The sequence below is a fragment of the Vespula pensylvanica genome, chromosome 14 (assembly GCF_014466175.1).
Source record: "Vespula pensylvanica isolate Volc-1 chromosome 14, ASM1446617v1, whole genome shotgun sequence".
In the NCBI taxonomy this organism is placed as follows: Eukaryota; Metazoa; Arthropoda; class Insecta; order Hymenoptera; family Vespidae; genus Vespula; species Vespula pensylvanica.
In genome coordinates this window covers 1,023,989-1,039,020 of record NC_057698.1, presented here as the reverse complement: position 1 = coordinate 1,039,020, position 15,032 = coordinate 1,023,989, and the positions used below count along the sequence as shown (strand labels likewise).

At 34.5% G+C, this 15,032-nt stretch overlaps 2 long non-coding RNA genes across 2 annotated transcripts in view; one reads left to right on the top strand and one right to left on the bottom strand.

Moving 5' to 3' along the window:
* Positions 1–15,032, top strand: part of LOC122634354 — a 73,530-nt gene that overhangs the window by 30,640 nt on the left and 27,858 nt on the right. The gene's annotated exons all lie outside the window — the stretch shown is intronic.
* LOC122634353 overlaps positions 7,250–15,032 on the bottom strand; it is an 11,854-nt gene continuing 4,071 nt past the window's right edge. Inside the window, exon 2 of the long non-coding RNA XR_006328370.1 lies at positions 7,250–7,658. This is a non-coding gene — a long non-coding RNA (uncharacterized LOC122634353). The remainder of the gene's footprint in view (positions 7,659–15,032) is intronic.

The window sequence follows — 15,032 nt, the reverse complement described above, 5'->3', positions numbered from 1 at the left end:
GTAAAGTGCGTATTAAGTTTCTTAGTTATTTATTTTTTTATTGTTTGTATCTCATCTCGTCCGGTAAGATGTCATTCTTTATATGTCTTTTTATTATTTTCTTTTCTTTTTTTTTTTTTTTTTCCTTTTAAATTCGGAAACGTCGAAGTACGATCCTTCTCCTTCGTGCGTGCATGCATACGTATGTTTTATGTTTTAATAATTTTTTTATTTTTTATTTTTAAGTACGGGAACGTCGAAGGCCGATCGATCAATCGAAAGGACCACCAATCGAGCGAGCGAGAGATCGTTTTAAGAATTTTAGTATAAAACGATGGCCGACGATTCGTTATGAGAAACACCGTTCGTTGTTACATAACTCGTTAGTTAAAATTGTCGATCCTTCGATCCTCTATAATTCCATGTTTTCTTTTCTTTCTCTTCTTGTCCCGAATAAAGAAAATTATTTATCGTAAAATTTGTATTACCACGAGTCGTTAAATTTATTCGGCAAAACATCAAGTCGTTGATACGAATGAAGAGAAAACGAAACGTGTGTTCGTAGTTAAATGATCTTATAAAGAATTATAAAATAACAAATATTTTGTAAAAATTACAAAAAAAGAAAAGAAAAGGAAAACACAGGCACCCGATATAATAATATCTATCAAAGGTGGACGCGCTTTAAATATTAAATTAAGTAACAACGGGGAAAAAAATTACACCGTCATAATTTCTTTAATTTCAAAGACGAACAAAAACTCTGCGAGATATATATATATATATATATATATATATATAATTTATCGGAAGAAAAACAGAGAGAATAATAAAACCGAATAACGTTAAGGGAGATTTAGAGCGGGACATTTTTATCGATCTTATCGATCGACAGAATCGATCGATACCTTCGATCCTTTGGATCGAGCCCTCGAGCATCAAAAATTTAATGTTCTCCATAACTTCATTTTTCTGGGCGTAAAAAGAAAAGCAGTACTCCCTTAATATCGGCGCGTCTCAACCAGGAAAAATGCATCGATCAATGCTACGTAACACACATCGAGAATGTAAAATGGTGAGAGAGGAGTAAAATGGGGTGGGTTGTAAGGGGGATGAGAAGGAAGGAGAGCGAGAGAGAAAGGTAAGATACGGTACATGTACTCGTAATAAGATAAAAAAAGAGAGAGAAAGAGAGAGAGAGAGAGAGATAAATAGCTTGAGACGAAAGAATGAGAAAGAAAGAGAGAGAGAGAGAGAAAGAGAGAGAGAGATACAGACAGACAGACACACGAGGAACCACGGCGGAACTCATTTTAATTAGAAGGACCCCGTTCGCTTTATCGAGTTATTCTCCCTCTCTTTCTAACGTACACACACACAGCCAGAGGCGGTTACACACGACACACTCTTTCTCTTTCTTTCAGACCCTTCCAACATCCTTCTCTTCCTCCTCTTCCTCCTCCTCCTTTTTCTCCTTCTCCTCCTGCTGTTCGTCGGGCCCACATCCATGAAGCCGCCGTGGAATGCGGTTCTACAGGCCCATGGGGTTTGCACGGATCTGTAGTTGTAGTACACGAGGTCTATACGCGAGATCTATACACGTTTCTATAGGAACTAATACTAATAAATGTGTATAAATTTGTGTGTGTGCGTTCGCGTGCGTGCACGTGATTGTAGGTGTGGTGGCGAGAAAAGGAACCGGCACTCTTCTGAGAGAGTAAAAGGAGACCTTGTCCTCTCTTCGAAAGCTCACTAATACATATACGTATATAAGTACATATATACACACATATGTATATATATTATTTTACACTCTCATCTTCGCGTAGTGATATCAACATTGTCACCAATACCATCGTACATGTGGTATCATGGTAGACTGTGCACCGTACTAATACTATTACTATAGTTTTGAGAGAGATAGAGATAGAATAAGAAAGAGAGAGACAGAGAGAGAGAGAGAGAGAGAGAGAGAGAGTGTAGGATAAGGATTCTTTCCTTCTCTTCGCTGATGAAAGAAGGAGGGGTAAGGAGAACGGGACCTCCATGGAGGTAGCCACAGTCCAGGGAGGTCCTTCTTCCTTCCCAAAAGCTCTTGCAACGAATGGTGTGTGCTGGAGGAACAACGGGGGGAGTAAAGGGAGAGTAAAAGAGAAAGAGAGAGAGAGAGAGATATAGAACGGCTCCTTCGTAGGATCAAAGGATATATCGGGCCTTCTTTTTGCTTCGATCGTACTGGCCCCGAATTCTCCGGATCGAGTTTCAGATTCTATGCTGGAAACGCCTGGACCCAAATTCTCTCTCTCTCTCTCTCTCTCTCTCTCTCTCTCTTTCGCTTGATCTTTCTCGATCGGTTCTTCGAGAGAAACCGATTTTCGATCTCTCACTTTTCGACTCGTGGCCATAAAAATTTTTTAATAAAATTCGCTCATTATTTTTTCTTTTTTTTTCTTTTTCTTTATTGATTATCAAGACTGACATTTGAACAATATCAGATCAGCTGACATTTGAATCGTCGAGAGTTCGTAGAAGGTAATTCAAACGTCAGCTGATTTCTGACACGTGATAATTATCGATTCATAATATTCTTTTAATCGACACACACACGCATATATATTTATTTATTTATTTATTTATTTATTTATTATAGATGATTTAATCTGAATTAAAATGTTTTTAAAAGAAAATATTTCTAAAAGAAATATTGTTTCTTTTTTTATTATTATTATATAGTCATATATAATACTCGTTCGAGATAAATAGAGATAACTGGTAATCATCAGGTGAATCCCTTGATCCTGTGATATTCTCGATGAATAAACAGGATCCTCAAGTTCGTGTTTTCTTTCTCTAACATTCACGAACTCTCGTTTATGCTCGTTTCCGGTGCATTCAGATCAGCGTGAGCTTCATGTAGCGGGATAACAATGATATGATTACTTTATTCACATACCTACTTCGAGTTATATTGCCATCCTCCATAGACTCTTTCGCTCTCTCTCTCTCTCTCTCTCTCTCTCTCTCTCCCCCTTTCTCTCTCCCTCTCTCTATTTTTTTTTTTATGAGAGGGAAAGAAATAGACATAGATAATATAGAATCACCGAATAATAAGATTCGTTTTCGAGATCGATCATCTGAATTTTGCATGAAACGATCCTTATTAAAATTATAACACTCTGTATCGTAATAAAATAAGATCGATAAGATCCAACGATAAATCAGACTATCTAAATCTACGTTAGGATCGAACGATAGAGAAAAATTAAACGTGGATTAATTTTTCCTTTACTTTTTGTCAATATCTCAACATCCTTCTTACGTTTCCTTGCAAACTAGTAAACAAATATATCGTAATCTATCGTTCGAAAGATCGTATTCGAAACATTTTCGTAAATTTCTTCGTAAGATAAATTACCCCATCGATTTCGACGAGCTTTTTTGTAAACTTTGTAATATTTGTTTCACTTCTCTCGTATTTTTTTTTATCTTGATCTTTTCTTCTGTACAAATTGTGTGGATGCTTCGTATGAAAATACAAAAAATAAGAAAGAGAGAGAAGTATCGTTTCTCTCGTTGAAACAAGACGGTAGTCTCAGGGAATTCGAACTTAAGGGAGGAGACGTAAATGAACTGACCAAATAAGTCTTACTCTTACTTCTTTCCACGAATCGCTTTCGGCAAAGAACGAGAGAAATTCAGAGAGAAAGAAAGAGAGAGAGAGAGAGAGAGAGAGAGATGCCAAGGTGTAGTTACATGCAAAGAACGGAATGCCTTTTCTCGCTGGATGTAGAATCTCTTGTAAAAGGATGCTAAACGCTGTCTCATTTATGTATATATAAAGAACATATGAACCAAAATAATGAAATATGCAAAACGATTATAACTAAAGTTTTTCATGTAACCTCGACCATGATCCACACTCCTCCATAGATCGATCGAACTTTCAAGGATACGTTTTATTCAGATATAAAACATTAATAAAACCATATAAATAACGATAACAATGATAAACATAACAACAACTAATAAGTCTCAAGAATAATTCTAATTGATAATCGATCTCGTCTAACCTTGACCTTCGTCCATACTCCATACATTGATTGAAGGAAAAGGTAGAGTCGGTGAAGAGCTGCGGCGGAAGAAGCCGAAGACGAAGAAGAATATGCGCCCGCAGGAATTACCGAACGAGGAGGATGAGGATGAGGAAAAGAAGAAGAAGAAGAAGAAGAAGAAGAGAGAGAGAGAGAAGGAAACAGCGATGAAGGAGAAGACGTGAGTGGAGGAGAAAGGTAGGGCCCGATGTGGATGAAAGGGCGGAGAAGCCGTCCAAGGTGGATCGAAAGTGTAGGGCCTGGTGGTCTAAATGCGCCGCTGTCGCGCCATCACTAACACCAACGCCAATAAACACTAACACCATCGAGAAAGAACGTTCTTTGGCCGAAAAGAATATCGCCGGGAGGAACAGCACGCGATTCCGTGCTTCTCGAATTCCTTTTCCTTCTCTCTCGCTCTCTTTTTCTCTTTCTCTCTTTCTCTCTTTTTTCGCACTATCTTTCTTCTTTATCTTCCTGCTCCATTTTGTTGAAAATATGCAACGAAAACGAGAAGGAGCGAAGATTCTGGCTCGAGGCACGACCGAGGAGGACGATTATCGGATTTGCAAATAATGAGACTATGGAGATATTCAAAGGACACCGACACCTTTTTTTTTTTTTTATTTTATTTTTCTCTCTCTCTCTCTCTCTCTCTCTTTCTTTCTTTCTTTCTTTCTTTCTTTCTTTCTTTCTTTCTTTCTGGTACCATCGTCTACACCCTCGATAAATCGGCTTTCGTAAATAGCTTCGTGAGAAAATATTCTTTTACTTCGGCTGAAATCTTTTATCTTCTTTTTTTCTTACCCTGTGTTCTCTTTTTCATTTCTTTTTTTTCTTCTTCTTTTTCTTTTACATTTTTTTATCTCGTTCCCTTTCTCTCTCTCTCTCTCTCTCTCTCTCTCTCTCTCTCTCTCTCTCTCTCTCTCTCTCTCGGAGTATTCGTTAATTTTCGGGATAAGACTTCTGATAGGATTAATATTTAATTGTGACTGCAATCGGGCATATTTATAAAAAAAAAATATATGATTAAATGCGAACAAATTTGCTTCGTTATTGGAAACGACAAAGAGGAAAATAACGTACACGCACACACACATATATATGCATATATTAAAAAAAAAAAAGATATCATCAAAGTAGATTAAGCGTACGAAGGATCTTTCGTCCCTGGAGAAGTTTGTCCATTAAGACAGAATCGAAATAGACGATCTGAAGCAAGTTTCTGAAGCAAGTTTCATAGAGTGCAAAAAAGAGTAAGAGAAATAGAGAGAAAAAGAGAGAGAGAGAGAGAGAGAGAGAGAGAGAGAAGGAGAATGAGTCAGACGCTAATAAAATCGACTAGAGGCAAAGAGAGACATGGTGGTGGCAAAGTGAGGAGGAGGGAAGGCGTTCGTTCTCTCGTGCTCGCGGGCATGGGAAAAGGCCAGCAGATTCATTGACTGCGGGGGCCTCGAGTTAGCACGAGGTCTCCACCTCCCATTGTTCCATTAACCACTTCACGGAGGCCGAAGAAAGTGCGAGAAAGAGACAGAGATATTAACCTACGTATACAGGCGCGCGGGTGTACACTCACATATACATATATTAGGTATATTCGTACGGAGAGATAAACGTACACACGTCGTATTTAGTTAGTTTTACGTATACGTATATATGTGACTCGTATAAAGCATATGCATATAAGAACATATTCGTTTACATGTAGATGGAAGTCATTACATATATGGGGAAAAACAAATATATATATATATATTTATACGTAGATAATACAAATTCCTATTTGGTTAGCTTTACGCTTATATATGTATTTGTATCTGTATATATATATATATATATATATATATATAGATGTATGTATGTATATGTTGTTTATATTTATAGGTGTGAATCTAAAATAGTTTAGGTGTATTTCTCGCAAATCGCTCTTTTTACATACACGTGTGTGCTTGTATGTATATAAACGTTCGCTATCATCCTATCTTTGTCAACCTTTCGTATAATTAATTAAATCCTCTAACACTTCTCTCTCTCTCTCTCTTTCCTTCTCGTTTCCTTATTCACTTATTATCGCGAGCATTTCTCTTTCCTCCTCTCTCTCTCTCTCTCTCTCTCTCTCTCTCTCTCTCTCTCTCTCTCTCTCTCTTTCTACTATCTTTTTCTTCGTTTATTTTAGTAACTTTCCTTATGTACGTAGAATACTTACACATATGCAAGTACGTATGTATTTCTCTTTCCTTTTAATTCGATCAAAATTTCTAATTCCTCCGCCAGACGAGGAGGATGTTGCCCTCGTCTTTCATTACCGTCAATCCTGTTTGCACGTCCGTCATCGTGTCACTTTTTAATGAACATTTTTCTTCTTCGTCGATCTTTATACGATTTATATCTTTTTTCTTTTTTTTTTTTCTTTATTAATAAGATTATCAATCTCCATTATGGATTTCTAATCTTCGATTTATCGACAGTAATATGACAATCATTCTATTAGATATTGATTAACAAATATTTTATTTATTCTTTCGAAAAAAAAAAAAAAAGAGAGAGAGAGAGAGAGACAGAAAAAGAAACAGAATGGAGTTACACCGGTACGATATAAAAATTAAAAATTTGATTGTTCATTCTCAAAAGTTACTTTCCTCGTCTTTCTTTTATCTTTTTAAATGTTACAGAAGAAAATGGATGCGTGAAAGCTAGTTCGATATGAACTTCCGTTTAAATTCAACGAAAATAAGAATAAAAATAAAAATAAAAATAAAGGAAGGAAGGAAGGAAGGAAGGAAGAGAATTAAAAAAAAGACAGATAGAGAGAGAAAGAGAGAAATAAAGAAAAAATAAAGAACAAAGAAGGAAATAAGGATAACGAGAGAGATAGTTGAAGTATTTGAATATTTCAAAGATCCGCACTTGCGACCCAGATCTTTTTTGGCTGTGACCCAGATCTTAACTTCCCTATCTTATTCGTGGTTCAATGACTCGCATGCTAAAAGTGATACGCTAATTTATCGTTAAAAAAAAAAAAAAAAAAAGAAAGAAAAAAAGGAAACAAAGGAATAAAAAAAAAAAAGAAAGAAAAGAAGATGTCTACTCGTTTGCGACAAATGTCATTCGAAAATACTCTCTCTCTCTCTGTCTTTCTGTTTTTCATTAAGTAACTTTTTAATAAGAAAGAGAGTGCGTATATAATATCCGTATATTATCTGCATACACATTAAGTAATTTTTTAATAAGAAAGAGAGATGGATATATAGATATTTGTACGCATCTCGATGACGCTCTTTCGTCTTCCAAAGATGGTGGAACAAATCAGCTGGGATGTGTCCGGAGAGCCAACGGATTAAAACGAGTGTTGCTTGTATCTCTCTCTCTCTCTCTCTCTTTCTCTCTCTCTCTCTCTCCTTCTCCTCTTCCTTCTTCTTCCTTTTTTTGCGTCTGCTCCCTCTTCCTATCCTCATCTTCTCTCCTTCTCTCATTCATCGCGACCGTCTCATTGTCAAGCAGCTTATTTTAAGCGATTACGTGCTGCCAGGATCGGTCCGGCCCTACTCCGAGACTCGATCGTATTCCTCTTCGATATTACGTATATATCTATCTTTAAAAAAAGAAATAATAATAATAAATATGTACGATTTTTTTTTTTTTTTTTTTTTTTTAATTTAAAAGAGTAAAATTAAAAACTCGGTACATTTGAATCGTTTCGTCCTCTTCTCTTCTCTTCTCTTCTCTTCTCTTCTCATCTCATCTTTTCTTTTCTTTTTCCCTTTCTTTCTTTCATTCTTTCTATCTCGATCGAACGAAAAACAATTTCTATTCGATTACATAATATTACAGAATTGTATTTCATAAACATAAACGCATAAATTCGATTTGTTTTATCATCATTGAAATATTCGTTGTTCGATACGAGATAATCTTTTTTCTTTCTTTTCTTTTTTTAGAACTATCCTTTCTTTTTTTTTTTTTATCCAACTATTTGTATCTAGCTATACAATCATACATTCATTCATTTATACATACATACATACATACATACATACATACATACATACATGTAAAATTATTCGTTCAAAAAATCAGTCATCTCTTTTTTTTCCTCTCCCTTCTCCTTTATTTTCGTTCATCGCAGCTTCTCTCTTTCCTACGTGTGTATATACGTATATATTGTATACATAGTACATACATTGTATACGATCGGTTCCGAAGAATCTTAAAGGTCCTACGACGAGGAGAGGAGAAAGGTACAAACCGAAAGCGATACCAAGCAGAGGGAATATACGGTAGGAGAGGACGTTTCGTATTACGCAAAAACGACTTCCAAACTTCTCTTGTGCAACGTCCGTCCGTAGGAGAGCGCCGGACGAAAACTAAAGGATCGTTTCAAATTTCCACCACGGTGGGGATATTTAATTTCAAAGATCGAAAGCCGAATGTGTGCGCGAAATAATCTTTCTCTCTCTTTCTCTCTCTCTCTCTCTCTCTCTCTCTTTCTCTTTTCAGTGGACCAACCAACGCGAATGGCGGATCAGTCATCTTGTTTTTTTCTATTTTCGTTTCCGCGGACTTGTCGATTATTTAATTCCTCTTTCATTTCTTTCTTTTTCCATTCTTTAAAAATTCTCTTTCATTTTCTTTTTTTTTTTTATCCCTCTAAAATAATCGATCGCTTAATCTGCGACAACTCTCTCAATCGCTTCCTTCTCTTTCTTTTCTTTTTTTTTTTTTCTTCTTTCTCTGATTCATTCATTTTTGCAAACCATTCGGTCCAATTTCATTTCGAGATTGTACTATTGCAAGGCCGACTTGTAAAACTGCGAGCGTAACTACGAGTCCTTGAGAAAAAAAAGGCTCAGAGTTTTTATACGATCGAGAAAGCTTTGACTCATCCCATGTGGGTGATCTTTTAATCGAAATAATTTTAATGACACGATGATAGATGGATAGAAAGAGAAAGAAAGAGAAAGAGTTTTAAATAAATTATGTAAATTAAGAATATATGTTTTTTGATTCTTGGAAGAGACCAAAATGGAGTATGGTTTCTTGGTTATAGCAATGATGATGACTATGGTGGGGGTAGTTGGATCATGGAAGATCATTTCCGCGATCTTGTATAGGTCGATTGGTTTGCCAGATCGATTCGGCTTCTCGATGTTAAAATAAAGCGAGCGACGAACGAGACGATAAGAAAAACGCAGATGCGATTGGCTCGACTCAATCTTCGGGTCTTCGTGATAAAGAAAGAGCCGCACCTTCCCCCATAACCTGTTTTTAGAGAGAGAGAGAGAGAGAGAGAGAGATCATGGACCGAAATGAGAGAGGATCATTTGTTTCTACATTCATACCTCGAGTTTCTTCCTTCTCTTTTTTATCTTTCTTTTTCCTTTGTTTTATCGTCCATCTCTTTTCTTTTATTTTATTTGTTCATCTCATCACTATCTCTTTCATTTTTATATTTCTCGCCGTAGCAAATTTCTCATATTATGATCTCACGTTTGTACGTTTCATTCTTTAAATTCTTCATTAAAAAAAGAAAAAAAAAAAATAAATAAATAAATAGAAAGAAATGAGAGAAATCTTAATTTGATTTAATACGTGTGCGTGCGTGCGTACGTGTGTATATATATATATATATATATATATTCCATATTTCAATCATAAAAAAAAAACGTCATACAATAGTATGTTAATAACAGGATTATAGGGAAGAAAAAGATAAAAGAAGAATTAAAAATCTGCTCGAATATTATCACTCGTGAGATATTCGAACCAGTTTTATTTAATTCGACTTATTATAAATGTCCCATACTACTACCTATTATTTCATATTTCGTTTTAACGATTGTTATCAATTGTTTCATTGTTGTTAAATTGGGTTGGAATTTTCAAGAGATATAAATAATCTGTACGATCTTTGTGCGACGATACGTATGAGTCACGGTCTCTCTAGGTCGCGTCGTTCTTAGAATCAATGTGATCTAGGTATCGATAAATAAACAAATAATATCTCAATTCCTTTGTACTCGTAAGAGAGAGGAGAAGGTCGTGTTAAACTTCAGTTCGTCTTAAACTCTCGTTTGGTTAATACGTATATATATAATTTACTCCCGAGTAATATAGAATTAATCGTTTAATTCGACGCAACAGAGTACGTATTTTTATAAACGATCTTTTTAAACAATCTTTTATCCCATACTCTTCCTCGTTCATTCATCTAATTCTTTTTCGTAGAAACATACGCATATATTTTCTATCATACATATTTATTAATGTTCGTTAGATCTCTCTTTCTCTGTTTCATACTATTTCTTGTTCACGTATCTCATTCTTTTTCACATGTACGTTTTCTATCGTTTATTAATGTCCACTACATTCTTCTCTCTCTCTCTCTCTCTATTTCATACTCTTTCCCGTTCATCTATCTCATTCTTTTTCATACACATACACGTACGTTTTCTATCATTATTAATGCTACTACGTTTCTCTCTCTTTCTCTCTATCTATCTCTTTCTCTTATAATCTTTCTTATTCATCTATCTCATTCTTTTCACACATAACAAATCCATACATACATATATTCATTCATATATATATATATATATATACATACAGAGAGAGAGAGAAAGAGAGAAAGAGAAAGAGAAAGAGAGAGACTTTCTCGTCTACTTACTCGCTATCATCATTTTCTCTTTATACCGTTTTCTCATTCCTCGTGCAAAAGGGCGGCGTTTGTGGTCCGCTTCAAATATTAGCCGTCCACTCGGTGGTATGCGTGATACCCCGGAGTGCGCTTAAAATATTGAAATAAGCCGCTCTCGTACACCGCCCTTCCATTCCCTTTCTCTTCCCCATCTTTCGTCTCCCTTTCTCTCTCTCCCTCTCACACTCATTTAATTCCGGTATCCTTCTCATACTTCTCTTTTTCTCTCTTCCTCGTTCTCCCCGTACGATCGACATTCCATGAAGAGAAGAGAGACACGGCGATTCTCAAATATTCTCATCTCGATTCTCGTTTATTGTCACTTGGTCTCTTTAACTGCATAATCTCGTAGCAAGCGAAGGATTTTCTCGAATAAGCTTCATAAATTTTTAGGTATTCTCGAAGGAGCAACGTGCAACAACCAACGTCTCTCTTTCTCTTTCTTTCTTTCTTTCTTTCTTTCTTTCTTTCTTTCTCTTTTTTTTTCTCTGTCTATCTATCTCTTTCTCTTTTACCGTAATGGAGATTGGAACGAAAACCCTGTCACGCGTCTAATGAGATACACCCTTCTTTTATCACGTTGTCGCATATTTTATTATTTTTGTGTTATTAATATTTCTCTTTCGGATTTTTAGGATCGACGATCTCTTTCGGTATTAAATCGTATGTTTACTCTCTCTGCGAATGTTCGTCTATAGATGTATCTTTTATTTTGTCTATTGATTAATAACGATAGCGTAGAATTTTTAAGTCGTCTCGTTTGTAATCCATTTTATATAGAATTTTATAATAATTACGTATACTCGCAAAAATTCATTTACGACAACATATCTATATGATATAATAGAATTTTAAATAGAACGTTGAATTTAATCGAATATAAATTAAGAAATAGATATACGTATCGTACGAAGAAGAATATAAGCGTAGCAGCGACAATAACCATAGCAACAACAACAACAACAACAACATCGAAGACGACGACATTGATTGGTAATAACATCGAAAGAAGAAGAAATGAAAAGTAAGAAGAAAAAACTAGGTGAAAGAAAATAATAAATGCGAAGAAGAGAATATCTCTCTCTCTCTCTCTCTCTATATATATATATATATATATATATATATATGCATAGATAAATAAATACACATATATATATACATACAAATATATATATATAGATGCATACATAAATATATATATATATATATATATATATATATATAATATAATATATATAAATGTAGTCGATTTGTATTCCCACGCGAGGAATAGTTAAGAACACCGTAGCCATTAGACTCAACGTCTATCTTCTAACGCGAGTGCTCCTTTATCGGTAGGAAACATAATAGATAAAGAAGAGAACGTTCTGGCGACGCACACGTTTACGAGCAGTTCGATATGTACTTTTTTAACGCGGTTGCCCCTTGTGTCTCTTTCCTATCTCTCTCTTTTTCTCTCTCTCTGTCAGTCGTCGATGATAAACTCGAACGTGTTATCAAACTTTATTAAAACGAACGAACGAAGGTAAACCGAGCTGAAATTAAACCGTCCACATCGTTTTTTTTTTTTTTTTTATTTTTTTTTTCTATTTTTTTCTTCCTCCCTTCGCTATATCTTTCAATATGCGTAATATACGTATGCGTGTAATTATTAGATATTCTTCGAAAGAGTTATACCTGTTTTCGATTTATTAGATTCTTTAGTCGTGTATTTCTTTTCTTTTTTTTCATTTTTTCATTTTTATCGTATGGACACTTGAAAATGAATCTCTCAGAATTTATAAGAAGAAAAAGGAAGTTATATTCATTTTAGTTAAATATAAATTTAAAGATTCGAAGATCCACGAAGATTCATAGATATCTTTACTTTTCACAAAGATCCGTAGACGATTATATCTTTAGATTTATTCATTCATTCAGTAATTTATTCAATAAAATTATTGTTAATAATAATGCATTAAACGAATAAAATGAGAAGGAAAATTACTTGGAATATATAAAACACTCGAGTGTATAAAGTTTCGATCGGTTAAAATTGTCATCGATTAAACGTAAAGTATGTGGATATGTATATCTCGAGTACGATATATATATATACACATTCGTGAATGATGTTAATAGATTCGAAAAGAGACCTGTTGATATGCAGAAACGCGTTTCGATAACACGAGATAATACAAGGTATCATCGATTCAATTCGATCGTCTAATAAAGTCATCGTAAGTGTTATTATTGCATACCAATCACGTGTTCTATATTTGTAGCTATACATGCATACATATATATATATATATATATATACTCATGTATTGTATACATGTATTGTATAATAATAATATTTTAAAAGAAGACTACCATAGAGACTACATTAAGAGAGGAAATAAAAGATAAATTAATTTTACATGGATGAAATATAAGAAGGATTAATACATAAACGTCGCATAATCCGTTTATCGAACGAGATACATACTTACGTACCATCTGTTCGTCCAATCATTCGACCAATCACAAAAGAGAGAGAGAAAGACAGAGAGAGAGAGAGAGAGAGAGAGAGAGAGAATGATATTTTCTTCTTATTTTCTACATTTTTCTTTTTTTTATTCGTGTTCACAGACATAGATATATCGTAAGTTGAAATATTACGAGGGTCGGCCTCTCGATCGATCGATCGATCATATCCGCCATTACTCGAGATATCAACGTAACCAGAACGGAGTGTCAAATCGCTCGAACGCACGTTCGTACACGTCCAGGAAAGTTTAATTAATCGATTAATCGAAAAGTTTGTCAATGAGAGAGAGAGAGAGAGAGACACGTAACTCGTTTCGTTACTCGTACATTTTTTTTCTATAACAATACTTGATACTTGGAATAATAATTATATAACATATCATATGAGAGATAATATTATACATAAATAATACAAAACTCTCTCTCTTTCTCTCTCTCTCTCTCTCTCTCTCTCTCTTTTGATATCACGATATCGTATGCGTGTGTAGGAATCAACTTTCAATAATTACAAAAGAGAAAATGAAAAAAAAAAAAAAAAAACGATATATCAACTTAAAGAACCAATCAATAATCTCATTGCTATCGCTACTACTATGTACATATACACGTATGTTCTACTTTTCTTATCGATCGCAAACTACGAGTGACGTAGACATTGTTACAACAGCGAGTAATAATAATAGAACATTGTATACAATATAGTCATAAAAACAACAACAACAACAACAACAACAACAAAGAAAAAAAGAAGTAGAAGAAAGAAATTTAGTTTGAAATCTTGCAGACGAAGATACATACGTATGTGTGGGAAATCAAAAATTATCAAAATTAGCAACGATGTGTGTGTGTGTGTGTGTGTGTGTGTGAGTTCAATCGATGATGAACGTATATGAACAACGTTATGTAACGAGTTTCGATTCAAAAGCAATAAAGCGCACGTAGGTATATCGATGATCGTCATTGAGAAATCATTCCATAAATGAAATTACTCGTAAGGGCCACGAGATAAGCTGTTGCAAGCGAGAGTTTACCGAGTAGTATCGCCAGAGTTTGCGTTTGTACTCCGTTGTATCATCTCTTTCACGTGTTTACATACTATATATTATACTGGGTGAATCAAAATTACTTACCCTCTTATATAATCCAATTTGAGAAAAAGAAAACCTTCGAAGAACGATTTGATTCGATGAGCTAAGAGTAATATGTAATTGATTTTTTCGAAAGGACTTAATAATTTTTTATTCATTCAATATTATACTTATATATAGGGTGTTTCGTCCGACACGAACGTTTGAAACGTTTTTGTTACTTTCGACTATGATGGACAATCTCGAATAAGAAGATTCTTTGATTTTTTTTTGTTCGAATATTGATTAAATTACGATGGTATTGGCTATGTATATGTAATAATTTTTTTATAGAAACTATAATTTATGATTTATTTAAAATGTGTTTGTTATCATCTTGTGTATATATATATATATATATATGTGCGTGTATATGTATACGCAAGTATATATACCACGCCTTGTATTGCAACATTATAGTTGATTTTACTCCATATTTATTCTAATACTTTTTATACGATATCCTCCGTATGCGTACACACGAGCCGCGCCTGATTCCAAGATTTACTTTATTTCTTGAAAATAATCGTAGATCGATTTTGAAAACTATTTTTCTTTTTTCTTGATCGCATTTTTGTGTTATACCTGCTACATCTGCTGCAAATGGAACGCGTGTATACATAGGTACGC